Source organism: Neoarius graeffei, chromosome 8 (assembly GCF_027579695.1).
Source record: "Neoarius graeffei isolate fNeoGra1 chromosome 8, fNeoGra1.pri, whole genome shotgun sequence".
Classification (NCBI taxonomy): domain Eukaryota; kingdom Metazoa; phylum Chordata; class Actinopteri; order Siluriformes; family Ariidae; genus Neoarius; species Neoarius graeffei.
Genome location: NC_083576.1, coordinates 346,973 through 372,520, shown reverse-complemented (window position 1 = coordinate 372,520; position 25,548 = coordinate 346,973).

Below are 25,548 nucleotides of genomic sequence, written 5' to 3'. Positions count from 1 at the left end.
GGAAACACATTGAGAAGTTTGTTTTGGGGAAAAAATCAGCAAAGCTGTAATCAGCAATGAAACACAGTCAAGAGATGTCCTTTTGTCTCTGAGAGTCCTCTCTGTCCTCACTGTCCTAAAGGGAACCCATCCTCTTCTGGGGATTAACAGATATTGTGATTATAAGTAACTCACTTCTGTAACTGTATGATATAGAGTCAAGCCACTGTTAACAGGACCTTGAATATAAGCATCATTATAGTTTCAACTTTAAGTATCTCATGTCAGACTGAAGTTATTAAGTGTTCAGTGATGGAGAATTGATTGTAAACTGTTCTTAGCAAGTGCAGTCTTCGGCCTCGCCAAGGAAGAATATTCACAGCCATCTTTAGGGTGCTGTGTGGTACCATCTAGAGTAATCTCATGGTGATCTGAGAGAGAGATAGATTGATTGAGATTGAGATTAAGACTAACTATGACATTATAACTAAAAGGGGAGAGCCAGAAGGTAACACAGTCATGAGGGAGCCCTGGGACATAAAGCAGCAGCCACTACACCGTCAACAAACCTGAGTGAGCAAATGAGAGTAGGGGTTGGGTGGGAGGGTGACAGCATCCATACATCCCAGTTTACCAAAACACTGTATGCCTGAGGATCCTCCAGATCTACACCTTTACCTCATAAACAGTATTAACTAAAGGCTTGACTAAACAGACATGTTTTCAGCCGAGACTTAAACACTGAGACTGTGTCTGATTCCCGAACACTACTTGGAAGGCTGTTCCATAACTGTGGGGCTTTGTAAGAAACGGCTCCGCCCCCTGATGTAGCCTTCACTATACGAGGTACCAGCAGATAGCCTGCACCTTTTGATCTAAGTAGGTGTGGCGGGTCATAGAGGACCAGAAGTTCACTCAGGTACTGTGGTGCGAGACCATTCAGTGCTTTAAAGGTCAATAGTAGTATTTTATAATCTACACAGCAAAATCCCCAGTGTTGAATTAACACCCAGAGTGTTGATTTAACACCCTACTGTGTTTATATAGGTCCAATTGGACCCAAATAAACTCTGAAAGTGTTAATTCAACACTGAGGAATTTGCTGTGTATATGAAATGTGATTGGGAGCCAATGCAGTGTGGATAAGACAGGGGTGATGGGGTCATATTTTCTAGTTCTAGTAAGGACTCTTGGTGCTGCATTTTGAACTAACTGGAGCTTGTTTATGCACTTATTGGAACATCCAGACAGTAAAGCATTACAATAATCCAACCTGGAGGGAACAAAAGCATGAACTAGTTTTTTCTCCGTCCTGTAGTGACATTAAATTTCTTATCTTAGCAATATTTCTGAGATGAAAGAAAGCTATCCGGGTAATGTTATCGATATGAGTTTCAAATGAAAGACTGGGGTCAATAATCACTCCGAGGTCTTTTACTGCTGCACGTGAAGAAACAGAAAGGCCATCCAGAGTTACTGTGGAATCAGAAAACTTACTTCTAGCTGCATGTGGTCCAAGTACAAGTACTTCAGTCTTGTCAGAGTTAAGCAGAAGGAAGTTAATCAGCATCCAGTGTCTAATGTCCTTCACACATTCCTCAATTCTATTAAGCTGGTGTCTCTCATCAGGTTTTGCAGAGACATACAACTGTGTGTCATCAGCATAACAGTGGAAACTAATACAATGTTTACGAATAATATCACCCAGAGGGAACATATATAGAGAAAAAAAGCAGTGGACCCAGGACAGAACCTTGTGGAACACCAAACTTTACCTCAGTACGTCTAGAAATATCACCATTTACATCAACATACTGATAGCGATCAGTTAAATAAGAGCTGAGCCAGGAGAGGGCCATTCCCTTAACTCCCACAACATTTTCTAGTCTATCCAGAAGAATGGAATGATCAATGGTATCAAATGCTGCACTAAGGTCAAGCAACACAAGCAGCGAGACACAGCCCTGATCAGACGCCAACAGTAGGTCATTTACTACTTTAACCAGTGCTGTCTCTGTGCTATGATGAGGTCTAAATCCTGACTGATACATTTCATGGATGTTATTCCTATGTAAATATGAGCATAACTGCTGTGCCACAGCTTTTTCAAGGATCTTGGAGATAAAGGGGAGGTTTGATATTGGCCGATAATTGAACAGCTGACAGGGATCAAGGTCAGGTTATCTCATCTCATCTCATTATCTGTAGCCGCTTTATCCTGTTCTACAGGGTCGCAGGAGAGCTGGATCCTATCCCAGCTGACTACGGGTGAAAGGCGGGGTACACCCTGGACAAGTCGCCAGGTCATCACAGGGCTGACACATAGACACAGACAACCATTCACACTCACATTCACACCTACGCTCAATTTAGAGTCACCAGTTAACCTAACCTGCATGTCTTTGGACTGTGGGGGAAACCGGAGCACCCGGAGGAAACCCACGCGGACACGGGGAGAACATGCAAACTCCGCACAGAAAGGCCCTCGCCGGCCCCGGGGCTCGAACCCGGACCTTCTTGCTGTGAGGCGACAGCGCTAACCACTACACCACCGTGCCGCCCAGGTCAGGTTATTTTTATTTTTATTATTATTTTTTTTAACAGGGGTTTTATAACTGATAGATTGAAGGATTCTGGGTAAATAGCCAGTGCTAAAGGAAGAACTGATGATTTTTAGAAGAGGTTTGATTGCTTCTGCTGTTATCTGTTTGTAGAGTTGTGTAAGGTAGGGATCTAGTACACAATTTAATGTTTTTGATGTGTAAATTAATGAAATTAGTTTGATCTCTCTAAAGGGAGTAAAATGTTCTAATTGCTGATCTGATACAGTTTTATTATTATATAAAGGGCTACTTATCAAATTGTCTAGCTTTAAATAGTTTGAATTTTTTTGTTGGATATTTTCAGTTTTGTCACTGAAAAAAAATCATGAAGTTGTTGCTCCTACATATTGCAGGTGTGTCTGTGGTGGTTTTATTCCTAGTTAATTTTGCAACAGTATTAAATAGGAATCTAGATTTAGTTTTGTTGTTCTCTATTAGTGTAGAGAGATATGTTGATTGAGCAGCACTAAGAACTTTTCTCTAGCTCAGGAAGGTCTCCTTCCATGCTGACTGGAACACTACCAAATTAGTTTGACCCCAATTACATTCTAATTTTCGAGTGGTCTGTTTTAGGGGCACATGTGATCATTGTACCAGGGTGATAGATTTTTTTCTCTATTAATGTTTCTTATCATAATGTTCACCATGCAACTACATCAAATGTACTTGAATATCAGCTACTGTATTGTACTGTATCAGCACAGAATCAGCTGTAACATGGTCCTTTAGGAGCCTCTGGTGAAGCAAGACAGGTGTATTCACTCACTCCCTCTTCCCTCCACTGTTCCCTACCTAAGGGTTCCTCTGTTGCACTGGTTCAGGTATCGCTTCAGATTTTACTACAGTGTAACTCGAGCATCGATTTTAATTTAATCTCATGATCAATACAGACTACACTGCTGTGCGTGTTTAAAAACAAGTGATTAAGGGAAAGAGATATCAACTACACATTAAATATACACCAACTGTACCACACACACACACACACACACACACACACACACACACATCTGGTCTACAATATTTTGTTTTTATTAAAAACCTGCAGATCAGAATTAAAGCTCTTTATTGTACTCAGTATAAGTGCACTACAAAGTGCACATGATTCTCCAGTGTAGCAAGCAGGAAAAAAGACCAGACTTGGATTTGGAACACTATATTGAGGTTTTTCACCCACGTGACCAAGTCATGTGATGCATCGTTAGGCCGCCATTTTGGACGTCACGGCTCGAATCAGTTTGAATGCGAGGAAGGCGACAAACGAAAAACATAAAAGAAAAAGGAGCGAGATGCAGAAAACACCTTTACTATCCAGCGACGTAGGGCATTTACAGGGCGAGCAGAGGGAGAGGTATTTGCAAAAATTGAGGTTAGCAGGCTTAGAGAACAACGTTTACCTGCTTCCACCAGGATTGTTCACTGACGTACGGAAGTACACGAAGCCCTCGTCTTTACCTGACTTCGGCCCACATGATCTGTATACCTATGTCGGTAAAAACCCATCGCCGTACACAGGTATTGATCTGAAAGCGTATAAGAGTTTGGATGCCTACAAATATTTTGTGTCAGGCTGGGTAACATGCCTACATCAGCGGGTCGTCCCTGGAGCCGGTGGTCGCCATCTTATTACAGCTAAGGTTTGTTCACATTTTCATTTACTTTCGGTCCTCAGGATAAACAAAATGTTATTAAATGTCATTGAAATAACTTCTTAGTCTGTTGAGACATGGCCCGTTATAAATTTGCTGTTACCAGGCAATGACCAAGAACTGTATTATTAGGGTCGGTGTCTGTGTTGTAGCAGTGTACTAGCAGCTAGCTGTTAGCACTAGCTAATGTCAACAACATCATAGCTGGTATGTTACTGTAGCAATGTTTATGTTCAGTCATTTGGATGACTGTTAAAACCTTTCAGTCTCAAGTTTTTCCTTTACTGTATTTACTAGTTTACTGAGCTAGTGCGCTCGGGCAAGCTGGGAGCTAGCGCACTTGGGCAAGCTGGGAGCTAGTGCGCTCAGGCGCTGGAGTGCGCTAGCTCCCAGCCTGCCCGAGCGTGCTAGCTCCCAGCTTGCCCGAGCGCGCTAGCTCCCAGCCTGCCCGAGCGCGCTAGCTCCCAGCTTGCCCAAGCGCACTAGCTCCCAGCCTGCCCGAGCGCACTAGCTCCCAGCTTGCCCGAGCACGCTAGCTCCCAGCTTGCCCAAGCGCGCTAGCTCCCAGCCTGCCCGAGCACGCTAGCTCCCAGCTTGCCCGAGCGCGCTAGCTCCCAGCCTGCCCGAGCGCGCTAGCTCCCAGCTTGCCCAAGCATGCTAGCTCAGTAAACTAGTAAATACAGTAAAGGAAAAACTTGAGACTGAAAGGTTTTAACAGTCATCCAAATGACTGAACGTAAACATTGCTACAGTAACATACTAGCTACTATGATGTTGACATTAGCTAGCTTGACCTTCAAAATGGCGGACACCGGGGCGTCACGTGACCCTGTGACGTCAGGTGAAAAACCTCAATAGGGACTCTACAAAGGGTCACTACATGACCACAGTGTGAGTTCTAGAATGTTCCAGTGATTACAGAGTAATGATGTGACGGTGTAAAAAACAGAATCTGTACAGCTGACTTTATAGTGCTTGCGTTTCAGATAGATTTTTTTTTCATCACAGATAAAAATTGCACATTGCAAAGGAACTCTGAGATCAGTGGTGTTAGAACTCATAATGTCACATGATTTAGGGCTACTGTGATCAGAACAATCGAGGGTAAATAATCTGTCAATGTGAGAAATTAATGATTAAAGACCCAGAGTATGATCGCTGCAACAACTCTCGACCAGTCGGATGACTTGCAGTACAAACTGCAACCAAACTCAGGGTAGCGACCGATACGGTAGCGGTGATGGAGAAATATCAACAAAGCATGCTAATGAACAGAAAAAAAATCATTATTACCTCAAACTCACTGTGAATAATTTTATTGATGAATAATGATCTTAAAAGACCAAAGAAATCACACAGTTTAAAACCAGTTCAGTCAGTCAGAAAAAAGTCTCTCTGATCTGCACTGTTGTGATTAGTGTAGGGAATAGGGAATAGGGTGAGATTTGGAACATGGTTAATTGACAGGCAGATATTCAATTTGTAACTGTCAGTTCAGTATCACACTGTGGATTAGTGTGTGTGTGCATGTGACTTCAGTCTCTGAAAATGCCATGTGGACAAAGAGAACATTTGAGGAGCTCGATGTGGTGTCCAACTCATTTTGAAGCAACATAGTGAAAGTAGCCATGAGGGACACGACCTGGGGGTTAGACATCCCACATCACAGAGGGGCCCCTGGGGGAAGTGGGGGATGAAGGGTTTCACCTATATCTGAGGGGGCAGGTGTCCAGCAGGAGACTGAGGACACTCAAAACCTCGTTATCTAATCTCTCATCTTTTAATGAGTCGTCCGGTTGCACTGCGAGTGTGGGCCTCTTTGTGCAGTACGCCCTAATTACCTCTCGCTCACTTAGTAGGGAACAAGGGGCCAGTGCTGTGGCTGAAACTCGACCTGACTGGAGAACAGAGCAGGCTGTTGTTCATGCAAATGCGGTTGATCTGATCACATTTTCACAAAAGCTCTGTCTTCAGGTTTCAAAGGATTTGTGCAGGAACCGGTGAAGGGCCCGAGTCAGACACATATCTAGATTCTGTGGATTTAGTGGAACAAGAGCGAGCTCTGTTCTCCAAAACCCCCATATCTCCTTCTCACAGAGAACAATAACAAATTTTAACAAGGAAATTACTTTTATCCAGTGAGGAAATAAGTGCACAAACATTAAAGTGAAGGTTTGGACATAAAACATCCATTTTAGCACAAACACAGTGAACAAGCTGAGATGTCTTCAATGTGTGAAGTTTATTTCTGGAGTTAAACACTGGAGCTACGAGGCTAATGTCGCTAACAGTGAATAGAAGTCTGTGTCACTCACACTTACTTCATTAATCCACACTTTATCATTTTATAATAAACACTTATTGTATAATAATGCACAGTGGTGCAGGGGTTAGCACAGTTGCCTCACAGCAAGAAGGTTCTGGGTTCAAATCTCACGGCCGATGGGGGCCTTTTTGTGTGGAGTTTCCTCCAACTTCAAAAGACATGCACATCAGGCAAAAAACTGTTGAACTTGTATGTTACTCTGGATAAGAGCGTCTGCTAAATGCCTGTAATATACAAAACATCTGTGTAATCTTGAGTCTGTTTTTATTTAAGCTTTAAAAAGTGGAAACCTTTTATCATCTGCATCGTGTCTGTCTTGAGACTCACTGGTGTTCCATCCAGGGTGTATTTCCATCTCTCACACACACACACACAGTATTCCTGGAATAGACTCTGTATTCACCACCACTCTGATCAAGATAAACGAATGAATGAATGAATGAATGAATGAAGCAGTTCCTCATCACAGTGATTCTCTGGAATCCAAAATAAAATATAAAACATAAATATCTCTCTACTTTGTCCTGCATGTCTGAGCTGCCACATCTGGAGTAACCAACACTGTGTACATTTCATATTTTAACGGAAATTTATTTCAGGACATTTTCCAGACATTTGCATTGCCTCATTACTAAATAAACATTTTATTTATTTCTTTATTTAATTTTTTCCTCTTTTCACCATAAAAACTGTTCAGAAGATTTTTTTTGGCCATTTTCAGTGCTGTGTTCTTTACTGTGCATGTGTGTGTATGTCTGTATGTGTGTGTGTGTGATGAAGCGATCTGGCCAGCTATTCGACTTTTAATTAGCGCGATCCTCTTTTGGATAATTAACTGTTACATAAATAATTCAGCTGGTAATTCAATTGAACTTTGTTTTGTGAAACTAATTTACTATTTCTCATTCTGTTCAGTTTATAAATTATTTATTTATTTCATTAATTGGGCTGAATTCCTCACAAGCTGTCTCTCCCTGTAATTTTAACACCTCAATAAAATGATCATTTGCAGTGTTTCACAGAGGAAAAAAAATGGTGTAAGGAGCTGAAGGTGCAGCTCAGGGGCATTATGGGGGGGGGGGGTGTTTGAGGACTGTTAATAGTGTAGCTCCTCGCACACCTGAAGCACATGGAGCAGAGCTTAAGAGATGGCGGTGCGTACACACGCAGCTGCTCCTCTCTGTCCCGACAGAACGGTGTTTTCGTGTTTTTTGTGTTTTAAAACAGCGTGTATCTGTTTGTCTTTGTTGCGTCCATCAGTCTTAACGCGCACATACTCCCGTGAGTTTCTGCTCGACATCCGCAGAACTATATTCACGGATATAAATCCAGCGGACGCGGAAGTGTTATGCGACTACGGTTTGCTCCGGAGGCCTGCTCAATCACCGACCCCCACTCCTGCATCCAGCCCGCAGTGGAGGCGCCACAGGCGGAATATGCGGAAGCAGAAAAGGGGCAAGCGCGGAGGTATCCGGGCTAGGCTAGCAGCTAGCCCTCACCGGCCAGCTATCCCTACCATCACTCTGGCCAACGTACGCTCACTGGACAACAAGGTGGATTATGTCCGCCTACTCCGCTCATCTTCTAAGTCTGTGAGTGAGTGCTGTGTCCTTGTGTTTGTGGAAACATGGCTTAACGACAGTGTCCCGGACTGTGCCATTCAGCTAGCCCGGCTAACATGCCACCGGTCAGACAGAGCGCTAGTCAAGGGGGGGAAGACTCGCGGTGGAGGACTCTGTGTTTACATCAGTGATGCCTGGTGCCGTGATGCTGCTGTGGTCTGCAAACACTGCTCACCACTGGTGGAGTTTATAATTATTAAGTGCTGGCCATTCTATCTGCCGAGGGAATTTACAGCCATATTGTTGGTAGCAATATACATCCCTCCCGGCTCCAATAGCAAGAGGAGTGAAGCACTGAATGAACTCTATCAGCACATCAGTGAGCGGCAGACAGCCCACCCAGATGTTTTCCTCATCCTGGCTGGGGATTTCAACCATGCAAACCCCAAGAGCGTGTTTCCAAAACTCTATGGACATATCAACTTTCCTACACATGGAAACAATACTCTGGACAATGTTTACACCATGCATAAAGACGCCTACAAAGCCCTACCCCTCCCCCACCTTGGGGCCTCAGATCACTCCACTGTTATGCTAATGCCAACATACAGGCCGCTGGTTAAAGTCACCAAACCAGCTACAAAGCAGATACGTGTGTGGCCAGAGGGGTCCTCAGAGGCACTCCAGGACTGTTTTTCCACCACTGACTGGAGCATGTTCAGACAGGCAGCCACCTACAACAACACTACTGATCTCCAGGAGTACACGGAGACCGTCACTGCCTACATGAGGAAGTGCATGGACGACGTTACAGTCACCAGAACCATCTCCATTCGGGCAAATCAGAAGCCATGGCTGACAGGCGAAGTCCACAGGCTCCTGTGGGCTCAGAACGCTGCCTTCAGAGCTGGGAATGAGGTGGGCCTGAGGACAGCTAGGGCCAACCTGTCACGAGGCATCAGGGTGGCCAAGAGACAGTATTCCAGGAACATTGCTGACTATTTCAATGACAGCAGAGACACCAGGAACCTGTGGTGGGGGATTCAGACCATCACAGACTACAAGCCCTCGCCACAGACCTGTGATAACTCCACCTCTCTGCTGAATCAGTTGAATGACTTCTTCGCTCACTTTGAAGCAGACAAGAGCACCACAGCACAGAAGACCCCACCACCTCCTGGCGACCAGGTGTTGATGCTGTCCACAGACAGTGTGAGGAGAGCTCTCAGGACGACAAATGCACAGAAAGCCCCAGGTCCTGATAACATTCCTGGTCGTGTCCTGAGAGACTGTGCTGAGGAGCTCACATATGTCTTTTCAGACATCTTCAAAATCTCATTGAGCCAGGCTGTTGTCCCCACATGCCTCAAAGCCACCACCATCATCCCGGTCCTGATGAAGCTGTCTCCCTCCTGCTTCAATGACTACCACCCGGTCGCACTCGCTCCCATCCTCATGAAGTGCTTCAAGCAGCTAGTCATGCGACATATCAAGTCTGCCCTCCCCCCCGCCCTGTACCCTTTCCAGTTTGCATATCAATCCAACCGTTCGACCGATGATGCCATCTCCACTGCCGTCCACTTAGCCCTCACCCACCTGGAGAAAAAAGACTCGTATGTCAGAATGCTGTTCATAGACTTTAGCTCAGCATTCAACACAATCATTCCTCAGCAGCTCATTCATAAACTGGACCAGCTGGGACTCAACACCTCCCTGTGCAACTGGCTGCTGGACTTCCTGACAGGGAGACCACAGACTGTACGGGTCGGCAGCAACTCCTCCAGCACCATCACATTGAACATGGGGGCCCCCAAGGATGTGTGCTGATCCCCCTCCTCTTCACTCGGCTGACCCACAACTGCACACCAACATCCAGCTCCAACCTCTTCATTAAGTTTGTGGATGACATGACTGTGGTGGGTCTCATCAACAATGGCGATGAGACAATCTACAGGAGTGAGGTGAGCCGCTTGGCCATGTGGTGCAAGGACAACAGTCTCCACCTGAACGTGGAGAAGACGAAGGAGATTGTTGTGGACTTCAGGAGAGTGCACACCCAGCATGCTGCACTAACTATCGACGGTGCTGCAGTGGAGAGGGTGAGCAGCACCAAGTTTCTGCGTGTACACATCTCTGAAGACCTGTCCTGGAGCAACAACACCGCATGACTGGCCAAAAAAGCCCAACAGCGTCTGTACTTCTTCCGCAAACTGAGGAGAGCAAGAGCCCCGGCCCCCATCATGCACACTTTCTACAGAGGCACCATCGAGAGCATCCTGAGCAGCTGCATCACCGTGTGGTACGGCGCCTGCACCGTGTCCTGCTGCAAGACTCTGCAGCGCATTGTGAGAGCAGCTGAGAGGATCATTGGTGTCTCTCTCCCTTCTCTAATGGATATTTATAACTCCCGCCTCACCCACAAAGCCATCAGGATTGCAGGTGACCCCACCCACCCATCTCACAGCCTCTTTAGCCTGCTGCCGTCGGGGAGGAGACTGCGGAGTCTCCGGGCCAAAACCAGCAGGCTCAAGGACAGTTTCTTTCACCAGGCGGTCAGGAGGCTCAACTCCCTCCCTGTTCTGCCCCTCCTCCCCCCTCTGCCCCCTGCCACAGATTCTGCCCGCACACCCCCCTGCCCCCCCTTCAGCATCTGACATGTCACCCTCACAGTCCCCCCCCAACACACACACACACACACACACACACACACACACACACACACACACACACACACTCTCAACGTTCATTAACACACTGAACTCAGGGACCGCACATCTCACTTTACCTCGCTCATTTGCACTATTCTGCACTACCTCACCTTAAGAGCTATTAGTTTATTGTTTATACTGTTTATGTCATGTTTACCTGCTATACCTCAAGTGCCCTTGACTGTTTATTTTATGTCCTTTTGCTCCAATTTATATATATATATATATATATATATATATATATATATATACCTGTGAGTGTTTAGTCTATGTCTATTTCTTATCTAGAGTGTTTATACTGTTATATTGTTTTTCAGTTATTCTATTTGTATTTATTGCATTGCCTGTTTGCACCGTGGGTCAGAGAGGACTGAAATTTCATCTGTGCTGTATGTCGAGCATGTAGAGCGTATTTGACAATAAAGTTGACTTGACGAGAATTGGTAAAGTACTAACCTGATTATTGACAGCTTGACCATATGATGTTCATACATACGTCTGTGTACCAGCACAGGGAACCCAACTGTAATGCCGCTTTTCCACTACAAACGCAGCTGAGTCGGGCTGATCCGTGCCGGGCTGAGTCGAGCTGAGCGGGGCTGTTGGAGTTGCATTTCGACTACCACCGCGCTGAACCGTGCTGGCTGGAAGTGGGTGGACACATTGGGTGGAGTTAGCGAAAGTGGGTGGACGTCACATGATGTCGTTAAGCAGCGCAAACAGTGACATCAGTGAGCTTTTAAGCGGTAGTCTCACGACCCGGATAGTAAACAATAAACATGGAGGACATGGAGTCGTTAGTGTTGCTGGTCTTGGTGCTGTGGCTTGTTGTCACCGACAACGCGGACAGATACTGGCAAGAGCGTATAGATGAGGCGAGGAGCATAAGGCTTCAGAAATTCTCGTAATTCGTAATTCTTCTCCTTCCGGGTTTACGGTGTTTACAGATCCCAGCGTGCTCGCGGGGCGTGTGTGGGCATGTGAGGACACTCCTCCTCACCAATCAGTGCACAGGGGAGTGTCTGCTCATGCCCCCAGCCTCACTCGGCTCGCTTTGGCTCGCTTCAGCCCCACTCCAAAACGGTGCGAGTTTTAGGGGCTAAGCAGGGCTGAAGCGAGCTGAGTCGTGCTGGTTTTTGGTAGTCGAAACACGAGCCGTGTCGGGCTGAAGTGAGCTGAAGCGAGCTGAAGTGAGCTGAAAAAGGGTAGTGGAAAAGGGCCATGTGCAGGGCAGCGTATCTCATACACACTCAACCACCAGACAACAAAATTTGTCTCTTTATTTATATAAGATAGATGGGTTTTTATCCAGCACTTATTTTTAATTTACTTTTAAAAAAAAATAATGCTGGATTTTTACAAACACACTGTCAGTTCAAGGTGATGGCTGCAGACAGATGTAAGTGCAGGATGGTTTATTTACAACACCGGCAGGCACACAAATCCAAACGTTCAGCAAACAGCAGAGTCATAAACAGACAAGGATCATCTGAGGTGCAAACAGAATAATAGAGGCAAAAGGCAGAGTCCAAATAAACAAAGCAAAGTCAAAAGACAGAGTGAGCACAGAGATACAAGGCTTCGCACTGTGAGACACAGGGAACATCACGTATACACTACCGTTCAAAAGTTTGGGGTCACCCAGACAATTTTGTGTTTTCCATGAAAAGTCACACTTTTATTTCCCACCATAAGTTGTAAAATGAATAGAAAATATAGTCAAGACATTTTTCTGGCCATTTTGAGCATTTAATCGACCCCACAAATGTGATGCTCCAGAAACTCAATCTGCTCAAAGGAAGGTCAGTTTTATAGCTTCTCTAAAGAGCTCAACTGTTTTCAGCTGTGCTAACATGATTGTACAAGGGTTTTCTAATCATCCATTAGCCTTCTGAGGCAATGAGCAAACACATTGTACCATTAGAACACTGGAGTGAGAGTTGCTGGAAATGGGCCTCTATACACCTATGGAGATATTGCACCAAAAACCAGACATTTGCAGCTAGAATAGTCATTTACCACATTAGCAATGTATAGAGTGGATTTCTGATTAGTTTAAAGTGATCTTCATTGAAAAGAACAGTGCTTTTCTTTCAAAAATAAGGACATTTCAAAGTGACCCCAAATTTTTGAACGGTAGTGTACTTCACAAAGTCCTGGAGTTACTAGAGTTCTTATACGCACACCATGATTGTGCTCTGATCAGGGACAGGTGTATGTAGTTATTCGTGCTTGAGGTGCATGCAATGCACTCAGAGCACAAAATTTGTGTGTGGACGTGACTAACAGTTTGAAGCGTGCAGATGTGTGTGGACAGGACACAAACACTCGACCACCAGACAATGATATCTGTATTTTTATTTCCATAAGATAGATGGGTTTTTGTCCAGCACTTGTTTTTAATTTTCTTAAAAAAATAACATGGGATTATTTACTGACACATTTTAACAGAAAATATCCACAACAGTTTCATATAAAACTTGTTGAAACAGATTTATTCATCCAAGAGCTTGTTGGACAGTTGATAGTTTCTCTGTGATTGAGCTCTAATCAGGAACAGGTGCATGGGGATTAGTTCTAATGGCATGCGTGCTTTGCTGTCTGCAGCTGCACACAAAGCACATGGACGTGACAGATGAAACCAGACAGCTGTGTGGCGTATGGAGTGTGATATTGGATGGTAACTCTACAGTAGTGGTGTAAAGTGAAAGCGCTGGTTCACTGCTGTCCCCCAGGCACCCAGCAGAGTTGCACCATAATAAATGTGCTGGTGTTGTTTCTGGCACAGGGCATGCGGTGTCAAAGAAAGGAATAAATACGTATCTGTGGCAGCAGGGGCGTGGTCAAGTGTCGGTCTGTGAATGGAGGGCGGAGTCAGGGAAGGTAAGTGGCAGAATCACTGCACCTGATGTGAGTCCGCCCTCCATTCACAGACCGACGTTTGACCACACCCCCGCTGCCACAGTATCGTAACTGCGACGTGAATCTCATTATTGATCTCACTGTCACAAGACAATGCAGTGATTTATTGAGTTGAAAAACACGACACAATTCGATGGTTCATTCATGGTGCTGTAATATTATTATTCTATTCAGGGGGATTCTGTGTGCTTAGAAATATTTTGCTCATAAACTCATCAGGAGCTCCACCTTTAGGCACTGACTGAATATATAATAAATATCTATATATTAAAAAAGATTTGTCCTCAGTTCCTGAACTTTTATTGAGAACGTTAACAGTGAGCTACACATAAATGTTCAATAAAATCAATAAAATCTGAAACTTTTAGGCAGCAGTGTTCACTCAGCATCATCATCATCATCATCATCATCATCACTCACAACTCTGCTTTCTGAATTCTGGTTTATTTTATTTTTTTATTATAAAAGTTTATAGTGTGTGTATTTTATTTAAGTGTTCATCGACCTGCCATAAATTCATCATTAAAGAAAAAAGATAACGATGACTGTGATTCACAACATTGAGTGAGAGGCTGTAATTCCTTCATCTCATGATTTTGTTAACATTTTTTCTGGTCTGGAAATTAGTTACACCCCCAACTGGAACTAGAACAGAGCTGTGAAATACAGTGCCATTTCAAAAACACCAGTTCATCAGGAACACATAGTTTCATCAGAGGCAATGGGGTTTACATGAGTCAGCTCAAAGACAGAAGAGGTAGAGGGGTGACACTGAGTACAGCTCTGCTAGGGTTTTATTTCCCAAATGTATTCATGGCCAATTCCCACCTGCCAGAAAGTTCTCGCATCACACCACATCCACCAACCAGAGAGGGCAAAGGCTATCACATGTGTCATTGTGACACCAGCCGCCCGCACCTCCAGGTGAAAGGGTGAGTGCTTTTCTGTTGCAGCACTCAGGAGCCTGAGTTACTGAGGGTTAAACACAGAACTCGTCCATAAATGTATGTTGTGCAATTTGTGTGAGTGTGCGTGTTCAGTATTTAATTTGTTTTTGTGTTCCCTGATGTAAAGCAGGTTGTGGAACAGAGCGCCCCTGGTGGTAACCCCTTCCTCCATCCACTAAACCCACAGCACACCCTGCCCCTCCCCCTCCCATCCTCACTTTGCTCTGCTCCTAATGAGGACTTGGTTTATCATGACTTTGCCTCTGACAGTGGGTCACAGGGCTGTCAGGAGCTGACGCAGGGGCGTGTCACTGTGACATGCAGGTGAGAGAGGTGACATCGACCTGCAGGTGTTGCTAGGTGACAGATAGCCCTGGTAGCGACAGGTCCTGGTGTAGAAAGTTCACAGAGAAAGACACACTGACATTTGGGGATCAGGGAGCAAGTCAATTAGCAGAGAGCGATAAGCTTTCATTAGCCCCCCCCCCCCCCCCCCCACACACACACACACACAGAGTTAAGTGTAGACCTGAAAGTATAACCACACCATCTTTCCAGTGTTTCAAGTAACAGCAGTGTCTTGAGGTCATGTTCTGGTAGGTGCTGACAGACACTGAACAAAGACACTGTGATGAACATATGACCATCTCACAGTGAGCTGTCACCTGTCTCATTGGTTTAAGGTTCATCACAATGGATTTCTGTACACAGAGGTGTATGTGAGGTTTACATATATTCACAAAAAGTAAATATATAAATAATTAATTGCAAAAAACATGGAGGTTCTGCATGTTCATGAGTAGCGTAACAGAAAGGTGTCTGTCATAAAGAGATTATGAGTTCAAATCCTGATGACAAAGCAGTTTGAAAAGATGCCTTTCTTTGTCTCTGTGGAAGCAAATGGCGTCCTGCACACTCCCTCTCTGGTCACCATTGTGCGATGGGGGGCAGAGATTCTCAGAGGGGGTAAAAATTCACTGCTGTGATATTAAACACACTCTCTTCATCAGGACACATGCTGTAGAACACTCAGTTACAGCAGAGGTACAGTACTGAACCTCACACACACACACACACACACACACACACACACAAATGGTGTACAACCCCGATTCCAAAAAAGTTGGGACAAAGTATAAATTGTAAATAAAAACAGAATGCAATGATGTGGAAGTTTCAAAATTCCATATTTTATTCAGAATAGAACATAGATGACATATCAAATGTTTAAACTGAGAAAATGTATCATTTAAAGAGAAAAATTAGGTGATTTTAAATTTCATGACAACAACACATCTCAAAAAAGTTGGGACAAGGCCATGTTTCCCACTGTGAGACATCCCCTTTTCTCTTTACAACAGTCTGTAAACGTCTGGGGACTGAGGAGACAAGTTGCTCAAGTTTAGGGATAGGAATGTTAACCCATTCTTGTCTAATGTAGGATTCTAGTTGCTCAACTGTCTTAGGTCTTTTTTGTCGTATCTTCCGTTTTATGATGCGCCAAATGTTTTCTATGGGTGAAAGATCTGGACTGCAGGCTGGCCAGTTCAGTACCCGGACCCTTCTTCTACGCAGCCATGATGCTGTAATTGATGCAGTATGTGGTTTGGCATTGTCATGTTGGAAAATGCAAGGTCTTCCCTGAAAGAGACGTCGTCTGGATGGGAGCATATGTTGCTCTAGAACCTGGATATACCTTTCAGCATTGATGGTGTCTTTCCAGATGTGTAAGCTGCCCATGCCACACGCACTAATGCAACCCCATACCATCAGAGATGCAGGCTTCTGAACTGAGCGCTGATAACAACTTGGGTCGTCCTTCTCCTCTTTAGTCCGAATGACACGGCGTCCCTGATTTCCATAAAGAACTTCAAATTTTGATTCGTCTGACCACAGAATAGTTTTCCACTTTGCCACAGTCCATTTTAAATGAGCCTTGGCCCAGAGAAGACGTCTGCGCTTCTGGATCATGTTTAGATACAGAACATAAAATACAGGACATAGAACATGATATTGATCCGGATAACAACTTACTCAATGATATAGGAAACAGCTGCAGTTATTACACAGATGAGCACTACAACGCAACTTTCCAATCAAAGCATAACATATCAATCATCCACTTCAATAGCAGAAGCCTATATGCCATCTTCCACAATATTAAAGAATATTTGAAACAGTTTAAGAACCCATTCAACATCATAGCAATTTCAGAGACATGGATCAGCACTGACAGAGGTGTGGACTTTGAGATGGAGGGTTATGATCTAAATCATATAAGCAGAGTGAAAAAGAGAGGAGGCGGTGTGGCAATATATGTGGACAAAGGATTGAAGTATAAGGTGGTGGAGAGTATGACAGCAGCTGTTGATAATCTGGTGGAATGTATCACAGTGGAAATTTGTATGGAAAAAGTAAAAAATATAATTGTGAGCTGTTTGTACAGAACTCCAGCATCAAGTATCGATATATTTGAAAACTGGATGGAAAACATGTTTTCTAACTCAGTGCAGAAGACTGTGTTTATCTGTGGGGATTATAATATTGATCTGTTAAATCCAAAAAAGCATAAAATGACAGAAGATTTCATAAATACCATGTACAGTATGGGTTTATACCCAAAAATCACCAAACCTAGTAGAATTACTTCTCATTGTGCCACATTAATAGATAACATATTTACAGTTTGGAAATTAATACAGAAAGTGGGCTTTTACACAATGACATCAGTGACCATTTGCCTGTATTTATTGTCTATCACTGTAATTACTGCAAACCTAAGGATATGAATCAGCTGAAATACAAACGGATAAGAACCGAAGAAAACACAAGGACACTTAAGAGTGAATTACTGAAACAGAACTGGAGAGTCGTATATGAGGAAGAAGATATTGACAAAGCATACAGTGGATTTCTAAATATCTTTAAAACACTATATGATAAAACCTGTCCTGTAAGGAAATACAATGATGGACAAAAACAAGCAAATGGTCCATGGATCACCAAAGGATTAAAAAATGCCTGTAAAAAAAAAGAACACGCTGTATAGACAATTCATAAAAAAAAGAACTTTAGAGGCAGAAATTAAATATAAAAAATACAAGAATAAATTAACCAGCATTATGAGGACATGTAAGAAGGAATATTATAATAAATTATTAGATAGTAATAAAAATAACATGAAGGGGCTATGGAATGTACTGAATAGTATTATTAGGAATGGAGCTAAAAACACAAGCTACCCTGATCATTATATTGAGAATGACAGATCAATAAATAATATGGAAGAAGTGGTAAATGGTTTTAATAGATTCTTTGTAAATGTGGGACCAGATCTGGCAGAAAAGATTCAGGATACAGACACACCTGGAGGGGCGGAGGCTGCTCGATGGGAGAGAAATCCTAAATCTATATTCACTGGTGCAGTTGGCATAAAAGAGGTCATAGACATTGTAAGGAGAAGTGAAAGTAAAACCTCCACTGACTGGAATGATATTGATATGAGTTTAATAAAAAAAAAGTTATTGAAGAAATTGCAGAACCATTTACTCACATATGTAATATGTCTTTTCAATCTGGTAAATTTCCAAACAACATGAAAATAGCTAAAGTTATACCTTTATATAAATGTGGGGATAGACACCATTACACAAATTACAGGCCAGTTTCTTTACTCTCTCAGTTCTCCAAGATCCTCGAAAAACTGTTTACAGCAAAACTAGAGAACTTCATTGAAAAACACAAACTTTTAGCTGACAGTCAATACGGATTCCGGAAAGACAGATCAACAACCCTGGCATTAATGGAACTTATTGAGAAAATCACAAATGGTATAGACAATAAAAAACATGTTATGGGAATTTTCATAGATCTAAAGAAAGCATTTGACACAAATCACGACATTCTATTCAACAAATTAGAGAGGTATGGTATCAGAGGGGTTGGTTTGGACTGGGTGAGGAGCTACTTAAGCAACAGGCAGCAATTTGTAAAAATTGGAGATCACACATCTGATTATTTGCCCATAACATGTGGAGCACCGCAAGGGTCTGTCTTAGGTCCTAAACTGTTCATATTGTATATTAATGACTTATGTAATGTATCATGTATAATGAAATGCATTTTATTTGCTGATGATACAAACATCTTTTGCGCCGGGGACAATGCACAGCAGCTTATGGAGACAATCACAACCGAAATGAATAAATTAAAAAGGTGGTTTAATGTAAACAAATTGTCATTGAATTTGAGTAAAACAAAGATTATGTTATTTGGAAAATATAAGTCGAACCCTCAAGTTGAATTGAAAATTGACAACATAACCATAGAAAGAGTTTATGAAATAAAATTTCTGGGTGTGATTGTTGATCATAAAATCTGCTGGAAACCACATATTAATCATGTTAAAGCAAAAATAGCAAAGATTACTGCAATTTACGGGAAATCAAGACACATTCTGGACTATAAATCACTACATACTCTGTATAATGCACTCATACTTCCATATCTGAGCTACTGTGTGGAGATATGGGGTAATACCTACAAATCTAACCTGCAGCCGTTATGCACATTACAAAAAAGAGCAATAAGAATCGTCAATAATACGGGATATCTTGCGCATACAAACGCATTATTCGTAAAAGCACACACTCTGAAATTCACTGATCTGGTTAAACACAAGACTGCACAAATTATGTATAAAGCAAGACATAACCTTCTTCCGGGTGAGGTACAAAATACGTTTATGGAAAGGCAGGGTGGGTCTAACCTGAGAGGGGAAATGAATTTTAAGAGAGTAAATGTTAGAACAACTCTGAAAAGTATGTGCATAACAGTCTGTGGGGTGAAATTGTGGAATGGTCTGGATAATGAGCTCAAAAATAGCACCAACATAAAACTGTTTTTATTATATAAAAACATGTTAATAAAAATATATGAGAATGAGGACAGGCAGACTATATAGGTGATGATGAAATTGAGAGTAAGTCTGTGACTGGTCTTCTTGTATTTAGTGTATAGTTATAGGTATGTGTATATGTATGTACTGTATAGATGTATTGTATGTGTGTCTATATGCATAACACAAGTATCTGTATATATGATTTGATTTGGTCGATATTATACCATGTTGGTATGTCTTGGTATGTTGGTATGTTTTCTTTTTGTTTGTTGCTTTTGTTTTCTTTTGTATATATAGTTCATTATGGCGGAAAGTGACATTTGATTAGCGGTGGTATAGAGGGTTAGGATTGGATAAGTTATTACTTCTTCCTAATCCTTTCTGAACATTGTTATGTTACTGCCTTCTGGCTACGCTATTCTGTTTGTTTATGATGATGTTTTGATTATTGCATTTTTTATTTAATTTTTTTTATTTTTATATCTTTTTTCTTTACTGTTCAGAATAAAGTAATCAATCAATCAATCAATCAATCAATCAATAGATACGGCTTCTTCTTTGAACTATAGAGTTTTAGCTGGCAGCGGCGGATGGCACGGTGAATTGTGTTCACAGATAATGTTCTCTGGAAATATTCCTGAGCCCATTTTGTGATTTCCAATACAGAAGCATGCCTGTATGTGATGCAGTGCCGTCTAAGGGCCTGAAGATCACGGGCACCCAGTATGGTTTTCCGGCCTTGACCCTTACGCACAGAGATTCTTCCAGATTCTCTGAATCTTTTGATGATATTATGCACTGTAGATGATGATATGTTCAAACTCTTTACAATTTTACACTGTCGAACTCCTTTCTGATATTGCTCCACTATTTGTCGGTGCAGAATTAGGGGGATTGGTGATCCTCTTCCCATCTTTACTTCTGAGAGCCGCTGCCACTCCAAGATGCTCTTTTTATACCCAGTCATGTTAATGACCTATTGCCAATTGACCTAATGAGTTGCAATTTGGTCCTCCAGCTGTTCCTTTTTTGTACCTTTAACTTTTCCAGCCTCTTATTGCCCCTGTCCCAACTTTTTTGAGATGTGTTGCTGTCATGAAATTTCAAATGAGCCAATATTTGGCATGAAATTTCAAAATGTCTCACTTTCGACATTTGATATGTTGTCTATGTTCTATTGTGAATACAATATCAGTTTTTGAGATTTGTAAATTATTGCATTCCGTTTTTATTTACAATTTGTACTTTGTCCCAACTATTTTGGAATCAGGGTTGTACATAAGCTGGGGTCAGTGGACCCCCAGGACCCACAGGAACACACCCATACACAACCTATTACCAGTAGAACAGGATAAATGTAAATGAGGGTTTTACATTGTGATTATGCAGCACACCTGTCACCTGTTAATCAGATCTGTTGTACCCATGTCCCTTTTCCTGCACATTACTGGCAGATAACACATTAAATAACCCATACCCACTAGCACCAACATCTGCTAAAACAGCTGGAATGAGCTTTTCTCAGTAAATCCAGTCATAAGTGTTCTCACACTCTGAAACACAGATGTGTGACTCACAGCTCATCACTTAGAACGGATTAAACACTCGGCTGTGTCTCTTTCTGAGTCGGACTGAAGTGTTTCCTCCTAAAGGGACTCAGTAGGTCACTCACTTCCTCTCAGTGCCCTGAGAACCTTGCGGTTTTCCCCAGACTGGTGGTTCCTCTGCAGGAGGAGGGTAATTATACGCTGGATAAAAATGGAAGCAGATTAGCCGTATGTTTGGCAGACAGCTGTGCTGTGTCCTTCATTAGCTTTACTCACATTTCCTCTGAACTGAAACTCCTATTAGTGCACATTAATTCCGCTTAAAGACAATCCTCGTTGAGACCCTCGTCTGCTTTTAGTGTGATTACTGTTGCCACTCCTCACCATCTCACCTAGACATGACCTCCTCACCCTTTCAACACCTCATCTCCTCTTCATCACCTAATCTTCTCACCTCACCACCTCCTCACCACTTCCTCACCACCTCCTCTCCTCACTACCTTCCACAACCTCATCTCTTCACCTTTTCAACACCTCATTTCCTCACAACCTTCTCACAACCTCATCACCACCTCATCACCTCACTTTTTCAACACCTCATCTCCTTCTCACCACCTCATGTCCTCACCACTGCCTCACCACCTCATCTCCTCACCACCGCCTCACCTTTTCACCTCCTCACCACCTTTTCACCACCTCACCTTTTCAACACCTCATCTCCTCACCACCACCTCACCACCTCCTCACCTTTTCAACACCTAATCTCCTCACCACCACCACCTCACCACCTAATCTTCTCACCTCATGACCTCCTCACTTTTTCACCTCCTCACTACCTCCTCACCTTTTCAACACCTAATCTCATCACTTCCCCACCTCCTCACCACCTCCTCACCACTTCATCTCCTCACCTTTTCAACACCTCTTTTCCTCCTCATGACCTCCTCACCACCTCACCTCCTCACAACCACCTCATCTCTTCACCTTTTCACCACCTCACTTTTTCAACACCACATCACCTCCTCACCACCTGATCTCCTCACTTCACCACCTCCTCACCACCTCACCTCCTCATGACCTCCACCTTCAGATTTTTCATTTACATCTTCAAGATGTCACCAAACCTTACAAAAACAACTCTGTACCTTGAAAACTTTTTTATTATGGAGCTATTGGACTTATTAAAATTAAACTAAAAGTTTTTACAAGTTTTTTTTTTTGTTGTTGTTGTTGTTTTGTTTTGTCTTTTGTTTTTTTTGGTGTACATACCTTGTGAAGTCATCATGTTGTTTGGCCGCGAAGATCCAGATGCTGTGTGTTGAAAGTCAATGCATGCATGATAATTTATTTTTTTCCTGTAAAAATGAGCTGAAAGTAAACTTAGAAAACTACATTGACAATTCTTCTGGAAAAGGAAAGAGATGAAGCACTAAAAACTGCTGAAATTTTTGTGCTTGACCTTGTCGAGGGTTTTGTTCACCGGAACGCTTGCTCTCCACTTTTGTGTTGCTAAGCGATATCCAAGCACGTGACCTCTTGCTGCAAAGAGCCTGTTATCCAAAGAACCCTGAAGTAACCAATTTTTCTAAAAGAGTACTTAGAAACAAGTAGCTAAATGTTGAACACCTGACAGGTTTGAGGAATTAAGAAGAAAATAACACAATAATTTGGAGTTTATAGAACCAGCTTACCCAGGTACTGCACACACACTGAGAAAACAAAGGTTCTTTAAGGTTTCTACAAGGGTTCACTGGATAATCAAAGTTTCTTAGCTTCTAAATACAAACTCTTTCTGATAAGAAAAAGAAATTAAGAGTTCTCCCAAACAGTGGTGATCCTAGAGTGATTTACTCCCCGGGCGAAACCCCCTGCTGGCGCCCCCTTCCACCCACCACCTAAGAAAACACTAACTTCATCCAGAACACACACGACCCCATACACAAACTCACAACAGCTATTTTCAAGAACAAATTTCCAGTTTTAATGACTAGTGCAATAAAAAATACAAAGATAAACAATAAAAGATAAACAATAAACAAAAAGACTCAATGACGTCGCATTACAGCTATCCACAGCTATTTAAGAAAGCACTACAGCACCACCTGATGGTCAAAATATTGCACAAGTCAGTCAGTTTTATCAACAGAGTGCACAATGAATTATCATGGAGTACCATTCACCATTATTCTTAACAAGAAGACTTAAACCTCCATTAAAGTCGCACCATATAAATAACAAAAGAAGCTAAACAGTTAAACAATCACAATTACAGAATAACATGAAGTGACAAGATCTAAAAATACTATACATTAAAGTAGCAAAAATGGTAAAACGCAATCATGTATCATAAATAAATGAACTAACAACAGAGAAGAGGTAAATCCTATACATATTACTGTACACATAAGAAGAAATAACAAACACTATTGTGTATCATAAATAACAAGAAGTAACAAATGAAGAAGTTAACACTCTTTAAAGTGGCAAAAATGGCAAACCACTATAATTTGTCATAAATAACAAGATGTGCAAAAGAAGTAAGAGGAAAACAGTCTATATACATATACATACTAACTTGTCGTAGCCCCATAATATGCACAATCCCGCCAGCGGAACGTTGTACTAGTCATCAAAAAGACTTTACTACCATAGTACTACACTACTATGACATTACACAGAGTCTTAAGTAATACATTACGACTTGATCATTGCCATTCTGGTAACAGCAAATTTATAACGGGCCGTGTCCGCGACGTACAGCACACGATGAGAAATGTTTAAACGACCATGTAAAGCTATGACCATGTTAGCAAGCATCAATAATATAAGGCTAATTAGGGCACTAATTCATGTCACTCACTGAAATTGATTCATAAAGCATACCTTTTTCTTTTGCTCCGTTCTCCTCCTCTTCTTTCTTTTTCTTCCAGAATTGGGCACCTGATGGCTTTGACCTTTTCCTATCCATTAGATCTATCTCCGCCCGCGCTCGTGCCCCCCCCCTGCGATGCCCGGTCGGACCGCCCCCAGGACCGCCCCAGAAAATGTTTTTTTAATTTGTGTGACTATTCACTGTAATGTGTGTTTATATATATATATATATATATATATATATATATATATATATATATATATATATATATATACTGTATATATACTGTATATATAATATATATATATATATATATATATATATATATATATATATATATAATGTGGCAAAAATGGCAAACCACTATAATTTGTCATAAATAACAAGACGTGCAAAAGAAGTAAGAGGAAAACATTATATAATATATATATAATGTAGAATAGAAAAATTTCACTCTGACACCCAACTTTTGAACATTATTAAAAATTTATTCTCGACAAACGTTTCGGCCTTCAGCCTTCTTCAGTGTCAAAAAAAGTGGTTGTTGGCTGACAGAGACTTTTTACTCTACTTTATAAATAAATATATATATATATATATATATATATATATATATATATATATATATATATATATATATATATATGTGTACGTGTGTGTGTGTGTGTGTGTGTAATATACACAGGGTTTTTCAAAATTTTTTTATATTTGAGATGTAAATATCTCAGAAACTACATAGTCCAGGCAAATTGAGCAATATAAGATTTATTCCTCAAAATTTGAATGAGAAATTCAAAGGTATGTGGATTCCGAGAATGATTTCACAAATTTTCAACTTGTTCGAGCGTACTCTAACTCACAAAACCCCTTTTTTTCCCAGTGAATGGCATTTCTATACCTAAAAAGATTAAAAAAAAAAACATTAAACATAAAAGACCTGTTTCCACACATGCTGTTCACATTTGAGGTCAATAGAACAAGAATTGGCAAAGTTATTAGATTGTGAAATGATATCAAATTTGTTGAAACACCCTGTGTGTGTGTATGTGTCATATACTAGTGCATCTCAAAAAATTAGAATATTGTGAAAAAGTTCAATATTTTCCATCAGTTAATTAAGAAAGTGAAAATGTTATATATTATAGACTCATTACACATAAACTAAAATGTTTCAAGCATTTTTCTATTTTAATTTTAATCAGTATGGCATACAGTACAAAAACATAAAAAAACCATCTCAAAATATTAGAATATTTCATTTCGAGTTTGAGTAAAACAGCATGAACACAGTGTATCTCTCGGTCTAGTTCAGTACACACAACCACAATCATGGGGAAGACTGCTGACTTGACTGTTGTCCAGAAGATGATCACTGATGCCCTCCACAAGGAGGGTAAGCCACAAAAGGTCATTGCTGAAAAGGGTGGCTGGAAAAGGTGCACAAGCAACAGGGATGGCTGCAGTCTTGAGAGGATTGTCAAGAAAAGTTGATTCAAGAACTTGGGAGAGCTTCACAAGGAGTGGACTGAGGCT